This window comes from Patagioenas fasciata, chromosome 2, assembly GCF_037038585.1.
Source record: "Patagioenas fasciata isolate bPatFas1 chromosome 2, bPatFas1.hap1, whole genome shotgun sequence".
NCBI classification, from domain to species: domain Eukaryota; kingdom Metazoa; phylum Chordata; class Aves; order Columbiformes; family Columbidae; genus Patagioenas; species Patagioenas fasciata.
Genome location: NC_092521.1, coordinates 49,552,514 through 49,565,397, shown reverse-complemented (window position 1 = coordinate 49,565,397; position 12,884 = coordinate 49,552,514). Strand labels below are relative to the sequence as shown.

Genomic DNA, 12,884 nt, shown 5'->3' with positions numbered 1-12,884 from the left:
TGATATAATTAAGAATCTTATTCAGAAAGCCCAAAAAACTAGATTCAGTTTCCCTTTGGCAAGCATTCAGTGCTGAGTACACTTTCAGTTTGGATTCATGCACGGGTTACATAATACATAAGATTTTCCAGGATTTCAGTTCAAACTGCTTATATATGACCTTAATGTACATTTGCAGAATGGCTTGGCTTTAAAAAAATCTCAGCGATCAAAACATCCCATTCAATTTCTCCTTGAAGCTATATGTTTGCCCAGATTCCTTTTTTGTAAATCAGTTTCCTCTTCTGAATGGCTACATGGAAGTAGTGGTGAAATACTACGGGAGAGGCACTAAAAACCAGCAGTAGCAATCCAGTTGTAATTTGCATGAGATCCACATGCAACTATAGAAATTTCAGATACTTATACATATTGGGATTTTTTTCCCCAACTGTTCAGGGACAGTAGGCACTGGTACTGCATTTAATTAACAAGCAAATGTGATGCCCTCCGATGTGAACAATACTGAACCAATCGCTTATGTTCCTAAAAAACAGATGTATTACATGCACTGTACTACTCCTGAATACTAGCATATCCATTTTATATCCTTTTTCCAGCAAACCTGTATCTGTCGCAAGCCTTCCCTTGCTCCCTACCCCCTTTTTTCCTTTTTTTGTTTTAGCTTCCACCTTAAAATTTGTTTTCCAGATCTGTTGGTAGTTCTCTCTATATTTCTTTTCTGTCTACTGCATTCATCATTATTCAGCTGCATTATAGCACTTAAAAAAATAAAAAAATCCAAGCTTTGGAAAAAAAAAAAAAAGTAGGGAAAAAAAAAAAAGAAATCATTTGATTTTCATTGCCCTGGAGAGAATTAAATACCCCCAAGGAAAAATTCTGGTACATTCTCTGCACACATTTACATGCAGCCAGTGAAGTAAACATTTCCATAATTGCTCACTTCAGAACACGTTACCCAGTTCCTAGGTACAATAACTGTCAGGAGTCAATGAGGAATAAAGAATTTTCCTGAATCCTTGCACATAACCTGACTAGCATTAATAACTCCACAGTTGTACATAAGTTAAGAAATGGATTACTGCCAGGCAACAACCTTGCTCTGAACACTGTGGGCATGTGTTCTTCAAACTAGCATTAACAAAATAAATAACTATTTTAAAGAACCCTAAAAACTCAAGGCTATTGATAACAAAGTTTAGTTCTCTTTATACTAAAAATTATATAGCCTGAACTATAGCTTTTTCTTAACCTTGGAAATTATAGTAACAACATATGGCTTCCATTTACTTCCAATTTTATTTGTACTGTCAGCTTCTTTGGTGAAGTTGTCTTCTATTGCTAAATGACAAAATGAATGATGAAATTCAGTTGCTATGCTAGAAAAACAAAAAACAAACACTGGTGCCTAATCCCAAAGGAAAACTGGACTTCAGTTATGAATCATCCTTACCAGCAAATCTTGGATATCTTAAATAGAAGACTTTATGTACTTATAGAAAAGAAAACAAAACATGATCTAAAAACTTTACTAGAAAGATCCTCCTTCTGCTCCTCATTGTTAGAATCCAAGGTTAGGGAGCACACCACAAACCTTCAGTGGTTATTTAAACAGAAGTTCCCCGCTATGAGGGGCACCACTGAATAGTGCTAACACCAAGTCTGCTCAGTTTTTATTGCATGCTTGTAGAGCTCTTCATATTGCTGAGACCACAATGAAAAGCCCTGTAAACATGTAATAAAACCAAGTCCATTGGATATTACAGTATTAGCAATTTTTCTACAAAATGAAAGTGTATCTGCTTTGTCATCTGGCTGATTTGAAATGCTCTCACCTGTTGTGTGGTTACTTAATCCTTTTTTGATGTTTCATCTGGAATCTGCTTAATTGGATTGTGAAGAAAACTCACCTATTTATTTTTTTAAAATGTGGCTTGGTTGTTTTTTTGTTTTGTTTTTCCAAATGCCTTATCTAGACAATCAACTTCTGAGGACAATAAAAGTGTAGCTCTGTGTGTTATAAAGTATTTATGATATTTCCAAGGAATTTTTTCACCCAGGCAGAAAATATCCTTTTAATAAGCCCTTTTTACTGCAAGATGCTATTACTGGTCTCTTTTTTATTGTTGTTTTCATATTTTCAGCATAAACATAATGGGGGTAAAAAGGAAGAGAGAAGAAAGCAGTCAGAAGACAGATGCAAGCAACAGAAATGTTCTATAATCTGATAAAATGATGAATAAAATTAAAACTGGCTGTCAGGCAAAATGAAAAGCAATTTTGCTTACAATTTTGAGAGTGGCTATGGAAAAGCAGCCAAATCTATGTACTGCATGCTGTCTGTAGTTTATGAGTACACACAATAACCAAAAAGGTGTTTGGATGAGAAAGAATGCAATGGCGAGTACAGCTTAAAATATTGACTAATGCACTAGACTCCTCTGAAAGCCTAGAGGAAATGTTTGAAACCCCTATTAAAACAGAACAACGAACTAACAACAGAACTCATTGGTTATGTATTTGGGAAATGTAGAATAATTCCTACTAGAGACCCCACTAATTAGAATAAATCCTAACTGCTACTGAGGGCTGCCACAGAGACAAGGCCGTACTCCCTGCTCTTGCAGGAGCAGAAGTCTTACTGGGGCCACAGGGACTCACACACAAACACTGAAGGTAACATTCAACCGTCTCAAGATCATGGTGCTCTTCGCTTTGGGCACAAGAGTTGAGATGGGGCTTGAGAAGAGTCTTATACTTGTTTGTCTGGCAGAACTGAGCAGGATTTAATCCTTCTCTTTGAAGCACAAATTAATTTATGAGGTATTTTCCTTGTCTTACGGAGAAACGGGAGACTGGCCACAATTTGCATAACACGTGGGAGGGAAGGTTTTACTCTGTGGCTGTGTGCCTGGTGGTAGCGTTCACCCATACCCAGAGGGTTGTATCAATCACAACATCAGGAGTTCAGGAACAGACTTTTTCCACTAGGTGGGAGAGACCTTTTCTCTGCAATATGGCATCACTTGCTTCCCATGATCTTTTGGAAGTTTTATTTTTAAAATACCCTGCTCCTGCAAGGACATTTTGGTGACAGCCTCAGTCTCTTCCGCAGCCTCCCTGTGGCACAGTATAGTTGTGGCTTTTTGTCCTTCAGAACAGGCTCTACAGCGTGAGGGAGATATTCCAAAATTATGCTGTTGACGGAGTGTGAAAACCAGACATCAGTGGTATCATACCCTAAGACAGCTGATCAACTCAGTGATGCAAGGTCCACTCCCAACCTTTATTCCTCCAATAATGCAAATATCTTAAAAGAGGAGACTTCCTATCTGACAGCAGTATAATCAGCACCAAATCCAGTAACTAACAGACACTGTATGTTTATAGTTCACAAGGCATCACATTGTTACTGAGCAGATAAAACAAGAAGAAAGGGCTGTTCTTTGTTTACATCACTCCCTTCATAAGCAACAGATGTCCTGATAGACTAGACTGCATGGGCTTTGTTGGTTGAGAACCTCCCGCTGGCCCTGGATGGGAACCAAGCATCCATACTGATTTTGTTACAATTGTCAGCTACTTTTGTTACTACAAACCATGAACTGTTGCTGACTCATCTGTGGTCCCACGGGCACAGAGGAAATAATGTATGGAGTCATGCAGTGACTCCATGTATTGTTTTCCTCCTAAGATGACTACTGCTTGCTCACCCAAGTGTGCTTTCTTGTGGGGTGCCACACAGTTCCTTGATATCACCCTTCCTGGTGACTGTGTACATGAAGACATGGCCGTCAGACTGACATTCTTCCGATTTGTCAATGACACTGAATTATTTAAGTGTGTTTTGCGAGGACCAAGATTTAGGTGAAGACAATCCATCCAACACCCAGTCCAGCGTACTGCCAGTGAGACACAGTTAGTTCCCAGAGGCACACAAAGACTGCATGGACTCTTTCCAGAGGAGCAAACATGCCTGAATTTTGTGGTGTTGTGCTGTGATCCTGCTGGGTTTCCACATTTTGGGCTCTACAGGAAAAGCCAAGGCCAAACAACCTTCTTGTGTGATGTCAGAGGCTCTCTCATGGTTCAATGCATAGACTGAAGTATAGATTACCTTTATATTCTCCTACAGAATTTCATCTTTAGAGTACTTCAAACGTCAGCTGATGACAGATGCAGAAATGCCATTACTGAATATGGTTTTGTACAGGGAATATAATTGTTCTGTGTCTTGTCATCCACTTTGACCCTCAGATTCAAGCCATAGGTTACAGTGCTGCTCTTATCCACTAGTCTTACTTAAACTGGGGCCTATACATGACAGAGGGCAGATTTCCTGAGGTGCTCTACTCAGAGAATACTCCTCCGGTTAGGTCCCAAAAAGCTGGCAGGTGCCCTCAGTAAAATCTCCACTTGCACAAATCTCATTTCCCTTATTTTATCACAGTTTAGATTTGTCAGCTTTGATGCTGCAGGGCCAATTTGGTGTGGGTTGTGTTTTGGCTGAAAGGTGCTAGAGGAGGAAAGAAAACACTGAAGAAAGCTGTAGCTGAGGTAGGGAATAATTGCTGAGAGTTCAAATAGCATTTACCTACTGATCCTAATTACTGCTCCCATTTTTATGATCCCTGGCAAACACAGTTTTATAAACTGAAAAAACAAGCTCATGTATTTATTTGTTCTCACACAGAGCTTTTTGTCATGACAGTCTATAAGTGCCCACCTTGACATGCCATCAAGACTTCCTCCCTTAAAATGTTTTTCTCAGTCTCTCCGGTCATGGAAGCGGCAGGTGTCATACTCACACAGTGTGGCTTTGGCAGGGGGCACATACTCCTCCGACATCCAAAATCAAGCATTCATTATGGCATATGCCATCAAGAATGACTTGTTTCTATATTCTGCTCAGTGAACCAAGATTATCTACTTCATTGCGACGAACTATGTAGGCGACCATCTCCTTTGTTTGTTCTGTTTTCAGGCACACAAAAGGCAAGTTTGATGAATGACACATGGATGCCACAAAAAGTTGTTAACTAGAACTATTCTATTGTTTCCCACTCCAGAGCTTCACCATGTCTCTGATAACATGGCAAGCCCCCACACTTTCAAAGGGATACTGCCTTACATCTTCCCCCAAAATCCTCTTCCCCTTTAAAATACAGTGTCAAGGCTAATTTTCTTGTCAGTGCAGGTTGCAGCTTGTTGGTCCAGATCACATTTACAGTGGGAAGCAATGTAATGCTCCCTTTTCATTTCTCCTGGCCTGCAATCACTTCATTTCTGAAGCAGAGGGCTGTGTGAGTCTGCTCTATAAAGCCCTGTCTCATCAGCACTGTTGATGTCCAAGTCATAAGTCTGATAGTAGTCCATAACTGTGAACACCACCTGAGTGAGGCACAGGATAATAATAAAGATGGCAGCAATGCCTGTATTTCACCAAGTTATTCTTTTTCGGTTTTGTTTTCTTTATTTAAAAAGCAGTTGGTGTGCTTCAGCTTAAAAATAATGATAAAGAAATCAATGATTTGACTCTCCTCAATATTTTTTTGAACCTTATCTTTAATAAGATCTCAAGAAAAGACCTGTTAGTATTCTCAAGTTACTAGCACTCAGCAGCTGATCTAGCTGTCTACAGCAGGGTCCTTTCCATCACATGTACACTTCCAAGTTTGGGATGGCGATACTAATAGCACACCCTTGAACCGTGTCTCCATTCTTCAATGTGACACTAAAAGTGGACTGTGCTGCTCTGCAGCATTTTGTCAGCTCACAGTGATCGAAAGATCCTCCCCGAGGCTCTTTTCTCCTTAATATCATGCAGAATTTCTGCCTTCCCTTTCAAAAGAAAATTCCTTGTTTAACTTCTCTAGGGTCACTGTATACTGGTGCAGAAAAAACAGGTGGAAGACAGGTCTCTCATGTTAAATTTCTGTACGCTTCAATTCTCCATAGATGATTCACATCGTTTCTGGATCAAATTACCTAGTTTTAACTACTGACAGGATCAAATTAACAAGGTAGAATGGAATATGAAATGAAACACATTGTAATGAGGGCGTGACACAGAAGTACTGCTAACAGATCAAACTCTCTCCCCCTCTTCAAAGGTACCTGTACACTCCTGTAACTTAGAGCAGGCTGATAGTGAACAGACAAATTCAACAGGCTGAGCAATACATTTGAAGTTAAGTACACCTCTGCCTTCAGCGATCGAAGGCCTCTATCTCCTCGATTCAGTCACTTGCCAAGTTCAGAGGATACAGGTGTGAAAGTACTGTTTCCTACAGAAATGTGTATTTCAAGGATCTGACTCTGTGAAAGGACTGTCACACTGTGCACACAACATACAACATCAACAACCAAGTTAAGTGGAAACCAGTACATTTCTGTCCTTTGCAAATCAAATACAGACTTGGCACATCCACACTGTGCATTAAAGCAAACATAAAACACCCAAGTTTCTGGGGAATGAACTTGCCAGCCCTGGAACTGAAGCAGCATCCTGAGAAAAAGAAGTTGTTTGCTCACAAGTTAATACAACTCTCCTACTTAGAGAGCTAAACTATCTTTGCATGGCATTATACCACACATTACAGACATAACACAGTTACTGCTCACTACTGCAAAAATCTGAGATCCATTCTACTCCATTCTGTGCAATAAGCTTTTCTTCTTCATCACCTTCCTCCGTTCCGACATACAGACCACAACAGAAAATTCTGGGTAACATCAGCAATACAGGGCCTTGAATGTCCATTATTTGCTTGTGCTCAGCCTTCCTGTACTTCAGTAGAGATGTGTATTATGAACTAAGGGCTTCTGAACAGATTCAGCTTAGGTTCCCAAATTAATATGACTATTACACTGAGCATAAGGTCCTTTCCTCATGTATTTACTTCTTTGCTTGCTCTAGCGAACACCAATAAGTAACCACAAATAAAATGCTGCAGAAGGCTGCCACAGTAATACCTAACTACTACTTTTAGAGAAAATGTTAATCTTTGTGTATGTTGAAGTATCTGCATTGAAATCCAGAGTTCTGTTCCCTCATTTTGGATGCTAGTTGTGCTTCCAGCATCACTTAAAAGCACAGAGATATGATCCTCTTTACTGTTTTGTCTGGTCACACTTATTCATGTCAACATTTAAATCTTCTAAGTTTCAGAAATTAAACTGGAGCAGTGACAAGCGCAGACAAACAGAGGACTGTTGTGTTAGTTTTCAGTGCAAAGTGACATGGGTCTCAGATACCTCTGCATCCTTTCAACTATTCAGATATTTATTCAGCAATTAAAGATTTTAGAAATCGTGTTCTGCACTTCACCTTACTTAGATGATTTCCCATCCTTTTATTTCTTCCACAGAAGACATTTTACACGCCTGCAAAATTACTTCGGCTGGAGATCCATTTGCAAGTCATAATCTCACTTCAATTAGTAGCACATTACGGTCAGTAAACTAAATGTTTGGTATACTTCTATGTATACCTATTTTCAAATCATTTGAACAGATTTATATGGTATATAGGCATGCAAAACAGCCAGAGTTAACAGATGTTGCCCTCTAATCTTTAAAGACTCATCCTTTACTTTGGAGTTGCACAGGTCGGTATTTGAGATCTCAAATAAAACATAGACTTCTGAATACAATTCTGTAAATAGCAGCAATTTGTTTAAGGACTTGCTATACTTTTCATACAAAAAGATTCCCAGAAAATGCTTTCTCACATGGAAGCTTTGATGGATGGGACCCAGTAGCTTAGATCAAGATACAGCCTTGTAGCAAAGCACTGTTGGTGCAAGCCTTATACTCTCAGATCTTACTTCCCAGCCAGGCTCCACAAAGCATAAATTCAGAGTCACAATAATTCACTTTTTGTCCCAAATGCAATGGTATAATCTGTCACGGGAAAACAACAACATGCAAACCAGTTCAGTACTATTACAGCTATACATGGAAATCCATTGTGGTAGTGGTGGGTGGTATATGTATGGACCATGACTTGCTTCTCTGTAACAATATAACTAGCATAAGGAAAAGGCTGGTTTGTAATTCCAATTAAATTAGTAGGTCTGCCTTGTACTAGTAATTTCATCCTGGAATGCCATGTACTCCTATTTCCCATTTAAGCCAAGTGGAAAGGGACAAAGAATAGTGAGAAATGCAACACCACTAAATAAAGAACCTCCTATTCACACACTCCATTCCTCATGGCTCTAACAGAGGATCTCCTGCAGCATTTTCCTGCACCTGAACCTCATGATGCTATTTTAGAACAACCTGAACAGACAAGGTAGAATTATCCTTGTATTTTTCATGTGTGTTGCTTTTTCTTACAGAATAAGCTGTGCATCTCAATGTCCCAAATTTGGAAGTGCAGCATTCCTGACTAACAATTCCCTGGTATACCATTTCACCTTGTATGCAAAAATGTCATTCCTGGATGGCCTGGAAGAAGTACTGGAATGCATTAGATTGTGGGATGGTCAAAAAAACAAGGCAATGTGGAGAAGGTTAATATTCAGTGAAATTACTTACCTTTGCCTGTAAAGATAAATTCTTGTCTGAAGTGTGCCAGAAAGGTGTCTTTTAGGGGAGGCAACAGCTGAGCATTTCAGGATCACAACTTTGGATGCAAGCATGTATATCTCACCTTAAGCAATTAAGTTCTATTTTTTATTTAATTTTTAAGTACCTGTAAATCTTCATAACCTTACTGAGACACTGTGAGCATAAATACATTAAAGGCCCAAGGCAAAAATACACTGTCACATTGGGATTTAAACCCCAGACAGACAGGATTTAAGAGAGACACACTCAGTATTTCTACCAGTCTCTGCAAAATGGAAGTTCAATATTAATAAAAAATTTAAAAAAAAAGAAAAGTGCTGTATGCCTTTATCTGGATGAAAACATCAAAGTTACTAATTATCTACATGAAGCAGAGGATTCTGCCAGTAAGTAATTACTTATGAAATGCGATGATAATTTGTCTAACTCATCTGCTCTCACCTGGAACCCTCCACCTTCAACTCTGCACTCTCTGAACCTTTTCCATGTAGGTTGTTTTTTCAGGATCAGTAATTTTAAATAGCTTAAAATCTACTCATGGCTTAACAATGGAAGAAATGAGTGGACTTTAAACCTATTTTCTTCCTGAGGGAGCAATGGCCTCCATTAATTTCCTTGTTGGCAATCAAGTAGAATTATTTCCTCAGTTTCTTCCTCAAATCTGTATTGAATAAACATGTCTATTCTTTTATTTATGAATCTTCTAAAAGAAGAGGCAAATAATCACAACACAAGAGCCCTAAAAGTGAGAAACATCAGTTGCTGATGTTCAGATTTTTACTACTCTTAGTTATTTTTAAAAAAAACAGTAGATCAAACACACAGTTGCATAATTTCCCTTTCCACCAGGACAAGAGTCTTCCATATTGTCAGCAAATGTAATATAGGAAGGAAGAAAGGTAGGAAATGTTAAAAACAAATGAAAAGGGGGGAGGGGATACAAGAAGTTAGAAAGATGTGGCCTTGAATGACAAGGCAATGTGGGGAAGGTTAATATTCTGTGAAATTACTTACCTTTGTCTGTAAAGGTAAATTCTAGTCTGAAGTTTACTGGCTTTCAGTCTGGGAATAATTTCTTTATGATTCCTCAGCTTAGAGAAAACAGTGGTACTTGTGGTAATGCTAAGAAAGCAGGCTTAGTGAATGAGTTTAATCTTAAATATCAGGGAGGAAAAAAGTCGCCAGGCATACCTCAGACTGGAAATAGGAATTTTATTATTTCCTCTTTCCTGCTCTAGCTCACAGAAAACACTGCAGACTGAGTACAGAAGAATTGTGCCAAAGAACATATGAGGACTCATTTTATGAGATCAGTTTTGGAGTTGCAAATCTTAAGGTAAAGTAACTTTATTTAGCTATCCATCTTTGAATGATTAATCCACTCACTGCATGAACTTCAAATGAACTACATAAATCTCAGCCAGATCTATGTTAAAAAAAAGTAGAAATGGGGGAAAAGTATGAGATCCTGCAGGCATTTTGCACAGATAGGCTTACTGTTTCTTAAAATACTGTACATCTGATGATGTTCATAAGGTCTGGAAAAGGGGAATGCTACAGTCGTTACTTATACAATAATATAACATTACACGTGTTATTTTAGAAGCATTTCACCAGTGTAGATATTCACATACAAAAATATATACATCTTTGATCCAGGAGATGATGTACAGGTGTAAAGGAAAAGAAGGAGAGGGAGGAGAGGAGAGGAGAGGAGAGGAGAGGAGAGGAGGGGAGGGGAGGGGAGGGAGAGGGAGAGGGAGAGGGAGAGGGAGAGGGAGAGGGAGAGGGAGAGGGAGAGGGAGAGGGAGAGGGAGAGGGAGAGGGAGAGGGAGAGGGAGAGGGAGAGGGGGGAAGGGGAAGGGGAAGGGGAAGGGGAAGGGGAAGGGGAAGGGGAAGGAAAAGGAAAAGGAAAAGGAAAAGGAAAAGGAAAAGGAAAAGGAAAAGGAAAAGGGGAAGGAAAAGGAAAAGGGGAAGGAAAAGGAAAAGGAAAAGGGGAAGGAAAAGGGACAACCGTTCATGTTTCTCACAGATGAAAGGCTAGCAAAAATGCTAATTGCAAAGTATATTTTTAATTGAAACATACAACATAATTATACTGGAATTTTAACATACAACACCTTGACAGTCAAACACTATTATAGAAAATACAACTGAAGAGTTCTGTATTGGAGCCATGTCCCTAAAGCTAGTATGCAATCTGATTAACTCACAATGACTCTTCTTTCAGTCTGATTTAACTGCTTATTGAGAAGCAGTAAGAAAGATTCTTTTATCTAGCATTTAAGTGATGTGTAAGAAAGGAGAGAGAGGATGAGAGGTTACTATATTGAACAACTCAGAGCCAGTCAAAGCTTGCAATATATTTTCATAGAAAAAGATGCTTGCTGAAAAAAGGTGTCTGTTTTCCATTCAAAAAAAGACACTTCCACAGGAGTAGAGGATATGTTGAGAACCATTTTTACACTGAAAGTAAAATTTCTTCAGTTCCAGTGTCATCAAATACAATTGCAATGTGTAATCAAATCTTATTTTCAGTCAATAGCAACATAATTAATTTTGCATTTGTTCGTAAAAGTTGTTGTTCTCTGTTCTTCCCACTCCCCCTCCTCAGAAGGAGGCATGTAGTTCTGATAAGACTATATAATTCATTGTTAAGAGAATAGCTGGCAAGTCTATAAACTATGCAAACAACATTTGGATTGCAAACCACATTTACTACATTTGGCTGATGAAAGAATGATTATTCCATGTCTCGATTCACTAAGAGCATACTGACTACCTCAATACACAACATTTCCTGTATCCCTCATAGCTTCCACAGTTTAGTAAACACATCCCACGTATTACAGTAAAAGATTTCAAATCTGAAATTTTCTTCCACAGAGCATCCTATATTTATATATCCTAGAATGCTATCACAGTATCACAGTATGTTTGGGATTGGAAGGGACCTCAAAAGATCATCTAGTCCAATCCCCCTGCTGGAGCAGGAACGGTAGGAAAGGGAGGAATGCTGCAAAAATTTTATGGCAATTGTACCGGAGTCTGTTACAACACGTGGTTTGATTTTTAAACTATCTAATAGGAGGCAGAACCCCAAGCCTGAACAAGTGTGTATTAGAAAGCATACATTATGCCCTCTACCGAAAATTACGTAATTTGACAGTAAAATGTATAAGTAAGCCCGTAATTACCTTAAGTGTCTGCCACACAGTCAACCCTCTGGGCTCACAAGTCAAAATATTGTGCTAGAGCTCCCAGAGAACAGAGGTAAGGAGGAGAGGGAGGGCCAGGGTATGACTTGAGGGTTAAACACTACCCTGAGCCGCTCCCTCGACCCCACGATTCCGAACTGTGTGGGACTGACAGCCCTCGCATGCGGAACAGTTTCTACAGCTCCGGTTGGGTTATCGGGGCCAGGCTCCCTCAGTGTTTGTGAAAAGAGTTTGTGCTGTCAGTCACCTCTGAAACGAGGGAGTGACAAAGAGGAGTCATACCATTCCGAAACACGGAACTCCCATGGGTACTACTCACCTGCAAAATGGCTATTTTCTTGGCAATGCATGTGTGGAATAATCCACCCATTCACATCTCAAAAGTTGCAGTGCAATCTGCTTTTTGCGGACAGCAGAGATCCTGTGGCATTTTGCACAAGAGCGGGAGGTTTGCCACATTATTCTTGGCCAGAGTTTCCTGTTTCCCCCAACTATGCCTCAAGGGTCTTAGCTGCTGTCTTCTGCAAAGCTGGCTACATTTCATGGTATTGTAGATAAATAGTTGCAAAAAAAAGATTTGGAGCATAAAGAATGAAAGGCACTGTGTGTTCTTACAGGTATATGAAATACAAGGTTTGCCCAACATGCAAAGAACAATACTGACAGACTGAACATGTATTTATTAATCAGATACATCTGTTAGCCCCTTTCACCACCCTCACAGCATCAGATCCACTAACGGAGGTGTGGTTTCAGAACATCATATGAAAAGGTCTGTAGTACTCACAAAATTCAGAGATTCTCTTTGATTTTGTATCCAAGCCTATTAATTTTGCAATAGGTAGAATTTAGCCTTTAATTTGTATTGGGCATCTTTCCATAGAGAAGAACTGCACAAGTAATTTTAAGCACTCCATGTACTGTCCATTAACTGAAATGCAACAGAAAAGGCCTCTCATGAAGCCAACTCAGGATACACAAACTTACTCTCAACAATAAATTTGGGCCAGCTATGCCTGCATTGAGCTGACAGAAAACATTTTCTCTGTGGAATACTAAACACTCTTTTGCCCCATGCCACGAGGGTTA

At 39.3% G+C, this 12,884-nt stretch overlaps 1 protein-coding gene across 12 annotated transcripts in view; it reads right to left on the bottom strand.

The window, feature by feature from the left end:
* The window catches only part of ZNF521 (zinc finger protein 521), a 237,206-nt gene that overhangs the window by 186,117 nt on the left and 38,205 nt on the right, over positions 1 to 12,884 (bottom strand). The window lies entirely within an intron of this gene.